General features: G+C 39.2%; 1 non-coding gene across 1 annotated transcript; it reads right to left on the bottom strand.

Annotated features, from left to right (window-relative positions):
• Positions 10,343–10,415, bottom strand: TRNAV-UAC. The gene has a single exon. It is a non-coding gene; the product is annotated as a tRNA-Val (tRNA).

The raw sequence follows: 11,175 nt of genomic DNA, 5'->3' as shown, positions 1-11,175 counted from the left end.
CCGTTCGATCTTGTGTTTTCAAGTGAAGCCACAGTGGACGGCAAGGAGGGGAGTGAGAGACAACGTGCTCAGCGATTTCTTGAGAAGATTGTAAATATTCATGCCACGGTTGAAGCTCAATTGAAGAAATCGCAAGCTAAGTACAAGGCGAAGCATGATCAACATCGGGTTCCTTGTAACTTTGGTAAAGGCGATATGGTATGGCTAAAATTGAGTAAGGAGAGGCTCAAAGGAGAAGGGAAGAAGTTGAAGCCTATTCGTTATGGTCCGTTTCGGATTATCGATCAGATTGGCGACAACGCTTTTCGTTTAGATTTACTACCTTACTTAGGCATGTATTCGGTGATCAATGCCGAGTACTTGAAGTTGTTTGAGCCTCCATTATTGGATGATGAAGGTGATGACAAGATGATCTTACCGCATGTTGAAGACTTGTGGTTTGATAGAGAGGAGCCACTAAAAGAAGATTGCATTTTGGAACGGAAGACGACCAAGACGAGGCGAGGGACGAAGGAGTCGTTTCTCATTGGACGTCAAGGTCAGGTCCCTAGCAAGGCCAAGTGGTTTAACAGAGAAGGAGGGGCTCATGAGTTCCCTCAGCTGAAGTTCTAACTTGAATGGGACTTCAAGTTCCTAAAGGGGGGACCCATGATACGGGTGTATCTTCTCTTCGGGAGCTTAGCGATCCTCATGGGAGCTTGATGATAGATGATTCTCATGGTATCTTGAGAATAGAGTAGAGCAGTCGTGGACAAGGCCATTGGAGGCGACGAAGTCAAAGGATTCGACAAAACTATAGGATCTGTAGCTGGACTCTGGCCGGTCGACCGGCTTGGTCACGGCGGTCGACCGCTTAGTGCACAGGCCCAGACTATGTCTCGGGACTGAGAGCGGTCGACCGATGATAGCGTTGCGGTCGACCGGAAACACTGTAATCGATTTTCTAGTTTTTCGTCGTTCTGACCGGTCGACCGCCTTGGGCACTGCGGTCGACCGCGTAGCGGTTCCGAGCCTGGGTCTGTTTCCTGCTCCAGTTGGGATTTCTGTTTAGTATAAATAGAAACACGACTTTTCTAGGGGAGAACTCAGATTGTAATCAGAAAAGAGATCAGGGAGGTTGTTCTTTGATCTAGAGAGATTGTAAGAGAGAGATTTTGTAAATCCAATTGATTCTCATAATCTAGAGAAGGTATTTTCCTTCGCCCTAATTATAAATTTTGTGTTCTTCAGTCGTTTTCTTCTTTACCCACTCTTGATAATTCCGCGATCAAGAGTGCTCGCACGGCGACTCGTATCAATAAGTTATAAAGATCTATCTTTTGTACACTAAAAATACGTTTTAGGCTCGAAAAATCCGAAAAAACTTAATAAAACGTGCAAAATAAAAGGGTGCAGAGTTAGGCAAGATGTTACTCGCCTCAGATGCTTAAAAACTCTTGCCACGTGAAAGAAGACTAATCCCCTTCGCTGCACTGCACAAAACCCGCTGAAAAATCCTCCGAAATCCCTCAAAATCGCCAAAAAAAAAAGAACTAGAGTTTGAGAGAGGGGAAAAGGGGCTACTAGGATTTGGAATACAGGAGAAAAGATATGTTTTTTTAAGTTTAAACATATGTATATATGATAGCAAATCTGTAAAACTACAGCCTAAAACCCGAAACCCGAAACTGGAAAACCCAATCTAACTAGAAACATACTCTTCGGTATTTTGGCTGTAACTTTCACATCCGACCTTGGAATAAGGTAATTAAATTTTTTTTGGAAAACTGCTAAAGATATATATAACTTTGGTCTTTTAAGTTTTTCCATATTCATAACGTATCAGTGTGTAAAATAGAAAATCTCTCCACTAGTCATAAATTTCCAGATTTATACATCGAGCATGATTTGTGCATTTGCTCTTATATATACATATATACATTGAATTTATCTCAAATAAATTCCTAGCATACGCAAACATCATAATATGTTATTTATAAATATATAACATATTTATTATTATTTATCACAAAATATTCAATTTTTTGGGGTTTTACATGTGTCCTGGTTTCCTACAATTGAAACACACAAATGGTTCAATTATATTATTCTTAGAAAATTTTGCTGAAGAATTTTGTTTATAATGATTATGACTCTTAGCCATTTCAGCTCTGCCCCTTGGGGTTCTGATGATCTTTCTGAAGCCCCAAACCATCATGGCCTGCTCTTCGTCAATGCCTTGATCGTTGTCATCATCTGCCTTTAGAGCAAGCGACTTCTTTCCCTTGTTCTCTTTAGAGTCTCGCACCTCACGTGCTTTGAGCTCCATCTCATGGGTCATCAAGTTTCCTATGAGCTCTTCTAAACTTTGGCGGTTGAGATCTTTTGCTTCTTGGATGGCGGTGACCTTCGACTCGAAGCTTCTTCTCTTCTAAACTTTGGCGGTTGAGATCTTTTGCTTCTTGGATGGCGGTGACCTTCGACTCGAAGCTTCTTAGGAGTATGCATACGATCTTCCTTACTAGCTTAACTTCTATGTATGTCCTGCCAAGCACTTTTGAGTTGTACACAATGTGGCTGAATCTCGCGTACATTTCCTTTATGCCCTCATTTGGCTGTATTCAAAATGCCTCGTACTCATGACTCAGTAGCGCTAACATGGATTCCTTGACTTGTGAAGTGCCCTCGTGTGTAACCTCCACGGTATGCCAGATTTCCTACGTAGTAGAATAATGAGATATGTGATTAAATTCAGTTTGATCTAAAGCACATATAATTGCATTCATAGCTTTATTATTTAAAGAATATAACTTTTTTATCATCCATGTCCCATTTATCCTCTGGCTTCGTAATGTCTATATCCTGAATGCGTGTAACAGGTGGTTTGTATCCCTTAACCACTATATCCCAAATTTCAAAGTCTACTGATGCTAAGTAAATTTTTATCCTAGCCTTCCAGTAAGCATAGCCAGTCCCGTTAAATTTGGGTGGCCTAATAGTTGATTGTCCCTCAGCAAAAGCACTATCATTTGTGTCCATGGTAATTCTAGGCTTTCCTAATCTCGAATCAGAATATGATCAAGAGTATGAACCAGGCTTTAATACCACTTGTTGGATCGAGGAATAGCCTAGAGGGGGGGTGAATAGGCTATGATCACTTTATAAAAATTTAATTTTAGCCAAACACACAACTAACCACGCAGTTATATTAAATCACAAGCACAGGCAATTTATAGTATGCAGAATGTAAAGCACATATAGATAGACCCAAGTTTAGCCCTCACGCCTACGTCTTGCAACCAGAATTACTAGCAAAACAGTTACGTAATCCCTTTACACCTTGTAAGTCTAGCTACCCACCACAATCATCCTCCTTGGCACGATTCGGTGGTTACCGCCACTATGTCAACTAAATCTACTAACAATCCTCATGAACTACAATCCTGTAGTCCGCAAACCAACCTATAATTGATCTAGAGTCCAAAAACAAAAGTGTAAAAAACAATAAAGATCGGCAACAAATAAAAATAAAAGGAACAAAGATTAGAGATGCTCAATGTTGTCTTTGTCGCATCGATCTAGAATTTTCTGAGTAGCACTCACTATAAATCTAGAACTGGATTGCTCGGATCTGAGTTTACTTCGTACGACTTTTGACGGATCACAAAACAGAGTCTTCTGCGAATTTCTATGAATTTTTGAACGAAGCCTGCGCAAGGAGGAGGATATGTGTATTCTGTTGTATTCTACACAAAGCTGTCGCATTGATCTGGAATTTTTTTGAAGTAGTACTCATTGTAAAACTAGTATTAAAGCATCTGGCTCTGAGTCTATTTCACACAGCTTCTGACGGATCACAAAAAAGAGATTTTTGCGAATTTCTATGAATATTTGAGCGAAGCCTGCGCAAGGAGGAGAATCTACGAATTCTGTTGTAATTTCTTGTATATATGAGATTTCCTTCTCTGTTCTGTGTTCTCAAACCTTCCTACAGTCATTAGCAAGCTCTAAATAGGCATCTTAGGGTTTTAATTCTGGTCGTTGGATGTGCTTAGTGTCGTCATCTGGGTACTAATGGGAGTCCAAATCGGGTTATAACTCTAAACAGATCTCTGTGTGGGCCGAAGAACGGGCTTAAAAAATTTTCCTTTTTTTATTAGCTTTTGGGATCTCTTGTTTCTCTTGTGTTCTCTTTGTAAGGCCGAACAATCAAAAGAAGAAGCAATTGGGCTTTGATTTAATGATATATATATATATATATATTATATATATATATATATATTATATATATATATATATATATATATATATATATATATATATATATATATATATATATATATATAGTATATATATTTATAATATAATATATATTATTAATAACACTCAATACATACTTAAATATGCACAAGTATATATTAGTAATACATGTATATACATAAATATATACTTATATATATAAATACTTGTATATAATACGTATATAAGTCCATCATCGCTTCAACCTGTAACATGCACAACTCAACACATAGATCAGAACGTTCAGATGAGTTTGTTATTGTCAAACAAAGTTCATAGACGATCATACCCAACACTTTTTTCATTCAATTTCCAGATGTAGAGACTCTCGACCGAGCATGCTCTAAGGATTTCTTTGATATAAGAACTTTTGGAGGTGTTTTCTTCCCGCGGTCTAAAAATATTGTGCTTAAATCTCTGCCCAAGTTTGTTTATGTTTTGGTTGAAATCCTAAACCTTCCCCTTCACCTTTGGGACTCTGAGTTCTTCAAGCTCCTGTTGAAGGATATTGGGGATGTTATTTCTATTTCGGATGATGTTATGTCTAAGAGGCATGCCAGAGACTGCAAAGTTTTGCTTAGCGTCAGGGATATTTCAAAGATTCCTAGAGCTGTTAGATTCAGGTACTCGTCACCTGATGATATTCATATATGGAGGGAACTATCCATCTTTAGGTAGTTGGTAATCCCCTTCCATACAGCAAAGGCAAGTGTCTGAATCATTTTGAAAATTTTGTCCGTAGAGAGGGTGCACCCTCTCCTCCTATATCTTCGAATGTTTCCCCTATGTTCCCCAACTCGTACCCCACATCATCTGAAGTCAATAAGAATACTAAATCTGTCCCCTCTCCTCCTGTATCTAAAGGAAAATAGGTTCTAGTGGAGGAGGAGGGACCACACAAGCCTCCCCCTCCTCTGCCACTCATTCCAGAACAACATTCATTGGTTCACCCAGATCTCATTGATGTGGTGTTTTAGGGTGTTAGTATTAAGATTACAATGGACTCATGGACCAGACTTTCAAAAGTTATCCCTCAACGCGACGATGTTCCTCAAGGTCCAACCAACCCAGTGGGACCCCCTCCCCATCAGTAGCTCTTCGGACTCCTTAGATATTGCATCATCCTCTGATCCCCCCGCTGAGGTTCAAGAAGGCCAAGAAGCTGTCAAAGAGGAAATCAGGAAGAAGAATGCTTGCTTAACTCACTCATAGAAAGCATCTCGCCATCATGAAGAGAAGCTTCCCTCCGGGAGGTTCTAAGGGTAATTCCTCATCCTCCTCTTCTACTCAGCCTATAAATTCTATTAATCTGCAGAATCTCCTCAACATCTCTATTAACTGTGGTATCAAGGAACCAGTAGACCCCCTTGGTCTCAATGAAATCCTTGACATGGAGATAAATGGGGATAAGTCGGCTCTCTAGCTTCCTCCCTCCAGATCTTTTCTAGTAGGTTGTTCCCAGCCTTATGAAATTTGGTTCCTAGAATGTGAGAGGGTTGAATAACCCTACTAAGCGTAGACTTGTCTAGGAGTGTATCCAATAAGCCAAAGTCAACATAGTGGGACTTCAGGAAACTAAACTAAATTCCCCAGATCCAAACGCCCTCAGAAGGTTGGGTGACAGCAACATCTCCTCCTAGATCTCATTAGAAGCTTCAGACACCATGGGGTATCCTTTTGGGTTGGAATGATTCCATATTATCATGTTCTTCCTCTTCCTCTGGCATTTTTTTAGTGACGGCCACCTTTACCCTCATATCCTCAAATTGGTAGTTCGTCGCCACTTCTGTCTATGCCCCCATGACTTAGAGGATCGGGAAGTTTGCTGGTGGGAACTTTCTAGGATCAGGTCTTCTCACTCCTTGCCATGGGTTGACTTTAGGGACTTCAATATGACCCTTAGTCTCGAGGAGAGAAGTAGAAGATCAGGCTCTATTAGAGATATCTCCACCTTCAAATACCTCATTGATTCTCTCAATCTCATTGATCTCCCACTTAGTGGTAGAAAATTTACGTGGTCAAACTACATATCCAACCCAGTTCTAGCCAGATTAGACAGATTTTTCATTTTGCCAGACTTTAAATCCTTCTTCCCTCACCTCACTCAAGTAGCCTTTCCATCACCATGTTCAGATCACTGCCTTATTGTCTTAGAATCAAGAGGCCCTCAGGCCTCAGCTATCCTCCATTTTCAGATTCGAAAAATCCTGGTTGTTATTCCCCTCTTTCATACCTTTCATCACATCATGTTGGAATTCTTTCTCTTTTCATGGAGACCAGTCAGTTACTCTCTCTCTATTAAGCTCAAAATTATTCGTAGAAGGATTAAATGGTGGAAGAGAACTATTCTCGGCTCTCGTAACAATATGAAATCTAGTGCTATATCAAATATCAACTCCCTCAATCTCATAGTGGAGCAGAGAGTGATGTCTGACTCTGAATTCTAATAGAGACTTATCCTCAAAGAGCAGCTATTCTTACTGGCTAGGGCAGAGGAAATCAAATGGAGGCAAAGATCTAGGATTCAGTGGCTCAAAGAGGGCGACAACAACACTGTCTTCTTTTATAAATCAGCTTCATATCATAGAAGTAAAAAACTTTATTCCCTACCTCATCATCAACAACTCCCTCATATCATCTGACTCGGATATCAAACAGGCCTTCCATGATTTTTTCTCTCTCACCTATTTCAATCCCAGTGAGCTTCTAAGCTGCAAGTTAACTGGAGTAAATTGTATCCTACTCCCTCACCTGATCTCTCCTCTCTTGATTCTGAGTTCTCGGCAGAGGAAATTAAGAGGGCGGTATTTGACCTCCACCTAGATAAATTCCCCGGTCTAGATGGACTGCTCATACTGTTCTTCCATACTTTTTGGGAAACTATCAAACAAGATGTTGTCTCATATATAAAACTCCTTCATTCAAATTCTAATCTTATCCATAACATAAACTACTCTTACATTTGCCTCATTCCCAAAAAAAGAGGGGGCAGTCACCCCTAAGGACTTTAGACCTATCAGTATCCTTAACAGTACAGTTAAAATCTTCACTAAAGTCCTTGGAAATAGACTCAAACTCTTTCTACCCTCTCTCATTGACCCATCCCAGTCAGCTTTCCAAAGCGGTAAGTCAACTCTGGATTCCATTCTTTTAGCCCATGAAATGGTGAATCATTGCTCCACTGGTATAAAAGAATTATGTGCTATCAAGGTGGATTTCTTTAAAGCATTTGATTGTGTTAACTGGGATTTTCTCCTTTCTCTCCTTGAAGCCAGAGGCTTTAGCTCCAAATGGTGCTATTGGATTTTTTATGTCCTGTCATCATCTAAATCAGCAGTTCTAATTAATGGTTCCCCTACATATTTTTTCTCATGCCATAGAGGTCTAAAGCAAGGTGATCCTCTTTCACCAATGTTATTCCTGCTTATTGTAGATGTTCTTAGCAAAATGATCAATTCTAGTGCTTCCTCAAGGGATATATCATAGCTTAACCTTAAAGGAGATCTAAACTCTCTCAGAACCCTTCAATTTGCTGATGATACTCTGATATTTTGTAAAGCCTCCACCAAATATGCATCAGTTCTTAAGTCCATCCTTCTGCTTTTTGCTAAGGTCTCAGGTCTCTCTGTTAACTACTCTAAGTCAAATCTCTTTTACCTTGGAAAACTCCCTCATAAAGGTGTGCAGCTAGCCAAAGTCCTAAAATGTTCTGTTGGATCTCTCTCCTCCATTTACCTAGGTCTTCTAATCAAAAGAGGCTCCATCACTAGACGTGAATGACAACCATTGATAGACTCTTTCTCCAAAAAGCTAGCTTTATAGAAAAATAAAATCCTATCTATTAGAGGAAGACTCACTCTCATCAACTCAGTTCTCTCATCCTTTCCCTTATACTACATGTCTTTCTTCAAGCTCCCAAACTGGCTAATCAAGACTATGTAAAGCTAAAAACCTAGTCATGTGGGGGGTCATTTGCAAAGAGAAAAGTGGTGGGGGTCCAGTGATCATTAATATGCAAATATTCAATCATGCTCTCCTATCCAAGTGGATTTGGAAAGTATTTGATAGGAATTCTCTTACCAGTAGGGTCATCTTCTCTCTATACTCCTCTAAAAATGCTAATCCAATATCCAATCCTCCCAAGAGCAATGCATCAAAGTTTATCCAATCAAAGTTTATCCATGATCTTCACTCAATTCAGTCCACCTTCAACATTGTCAGATGGAATCTAGGAGATGGTAGATCTTGTAGTTTCTGGTCAAATAGATGGACGGGGGACAACTCCCTTAGTAGTCTCTTCCCTAAGGCATATTCGTCGGCTTTCTCTCCCGCTAACATAGCCCACTCCTAGGGTATATGGCATCAGCACCTCTGGAAATGACATCCTATCTAAAGAAGAGGTATCACAGCAGAGGAGAAATCTAATATAGCAGATCTTCTTTCTTTCATTGAGCATGTTCAGCCATCAAGTCTGAATCTTGATAGTGTCTGGTGGCCATATCATTCATCTAGCAACTATACTGTTAAGTCTTTTTATTCCCTTCTAAACAATGGAGGCACTGCTTCAAATCTTTATTCCTTCATCTGGAAATCACCTACATCCTTGAAGGTTAAGATCTTCCTATGGATCCTCAGTAAGAATAAACTCCAAACAAAAGTAAACTTGTCCAAAAATGGGTGGATTGGAGATCAAACTTGCTCTTTTTGTAACCAAGACTTGGAGACCCAATATCACCTCTTCATTGCATGTTCTCTATCATGAGCCGCATGGTCTATCCTCATTCCATCCTCAAATGTCAACAGCTGCCTCAGGAGGTATCAAAACTGATTACCCAAAAGGATAACTTTCTTTCCAACCTAAATGTCAGAATTCTTTGGAGAGTGCTATTACCATGCTTCTGTTGGTGCATATGGTTCAGTGGCAACAATCTTATTTTCAACAACTCCCCAGCTTCTCCGCAGTAAATTGCATCTAATATCACCCGTTTTTCATTACTCTGGACAGGAGCCTCTGGAAGCAGGAGAGCTCAGAGACTACACAGTGTAGTGGTCGCCCTGGGTTTGCAGGACATGGCTAATACTGCGGCGGATGAAGTGACTGGGGAAAATTTCGCTCCAGGGGCATAACTCAGAGTTCAAATTGCAGCCTTCTTTTTTTTTGCTACTTGTTTTTATGTTAGTACAAACCTCGTAATAGTCTGTGTGATATAAATTGTTAACTTTGTTCTGTTTTTTGTTGCTTGTTGTTCTCTAGCGAGGCTGCAGTAACCTAGCGCTTTCCATTATTTTGCAGTAGGGAGGAAGGGAAACAAAGCAACTGTAGACTGGTAGGTGACGACTATGGTTCGCACCTTACCAACTACATCTTCTTTTGGTTCCCTCTCGCTCCCTTTTTTGTTATTAGTTTTTTTTTTGTTTCTGTCCTGTATATCTCTCTCTCCTTTTACGAATATAAATAGATTTGAATAGGGTCCCTCATCCTGTTTTTCTGTTCAAAAAAAATATGTTCATTATAATTGAAAAGTTAAGATTAGACATCTTGATCATCAAAATTAATCACAAATCCATAATTATAAGAATCAAAACTATCGTAAGAGTATGATTAATATGTATTCAGATATTTCGGATACAGATACAGATATTTCACTACAAAACCATATCTGTAACCATATCCTATCGGTTATAGATTTGAGTAACCATATCCGTATCCTAACGGATACGGTTACAAATATTTCCTCGGATACGGATATGGTTTAGCAACCCTATAGTTGGTGGCATTATGAATTCAACTCTTAAATGGGGTGGAGATATAATAAACATTCCAACCATTTCTGTACGGAATTTCGATGCAGTAATTAATGTCACCTAACAAGAGGGACTGATTTGCAATAAAATTGAAGATTTAAAGGATTAATAAGAAAATAATAAGATTTGAGGGACATTTTTGCAATTAACTATGATTTAAGCCACTAATACGCAATTACAAGCATGACGGTGAAAGATATGCGTTGTATACACGACTAGCTTGAAGTTATTAAAAGAATATTAAAAATAATAAATAAATTGTTGCTGCCCAGGATCGAACTGGGGACCATTAGTGTGTAAGACTAATGTGATAACCACTACACCACAGCAACTTTGTTGAATAGTTAACGCTAATATGTTAATTATCAGAATAAATAAACAATTAAACTTCACACATCGATCGTCAACCATGACAAACGACAAGTTGAAGGAAGAGTTGACAAGTCTTCAGTAATGAAAGAACTGGGACTGGTAAAGAAAGTTTCGGATGGGTGGAGATATCCCGTATTAGAAAAACAAAATAGCTACGTTCAGCATAATAAAAGTATATCGAATTTTGATGCTGGAAGAGTTTAATTTGGGGAAGACAGAATTGGCTATCTCTCCACTTTTGCGGGTCGGTCATTTTTAAGTTTGAAGGTGGCGTACCGGGATGTCACGTTCAAAATTAAGTTGGATGAGGAAAAAGTGAGTGAATTGTTACGATTTTACCATGCTCAACCGAGTGCGGACTCTTGAAACAGAAGGAAAAGAGAAGAAAGATTGAAAAGTTCCTCTTGGAATTGAGTTGTTCAACAATTCCGCATCATCTTAATGATCTGACATGACTCCGGATCTTGGTAGGAAGGAGCTTCTTCATTGTGGTTTTTGAGCTTGGTGAAGTAACCGTTGTTTTATTTTTATTTTTACATTCAATTGTTTAGAATTGTGATCCAACATTGTATTTTCTAATGTTCAATAGTACTTGATTGAACGTCGTGTTCTTTTGTACAAATCTGAGTTCGTGCTACTTTCATATGGATCTTGGGATTGAGTTTTTCTTTAGCTCTCAACATGATCATATATCCCAAACAGCATGGGTGTGCTTTTGGT

This window comes from Asparagus officinalis, chromosome 2 (assembly GCF_001876935.1).
Source record: "Asparagus officinalis chromosome 2, Aspof.V1, whole genome shotgun sequence".
NCBI classification, from domain to species: domain Eukaryota; kingdom Viridiplantae; phylum Streptophyta; class Magnoliopsida; order Asparagales; family Asparagaceae; genus Asparagus; species Asparagus officinalis.
This window is presented reverse-complemented; position numbering and strand designations above follow the sequence as displayed.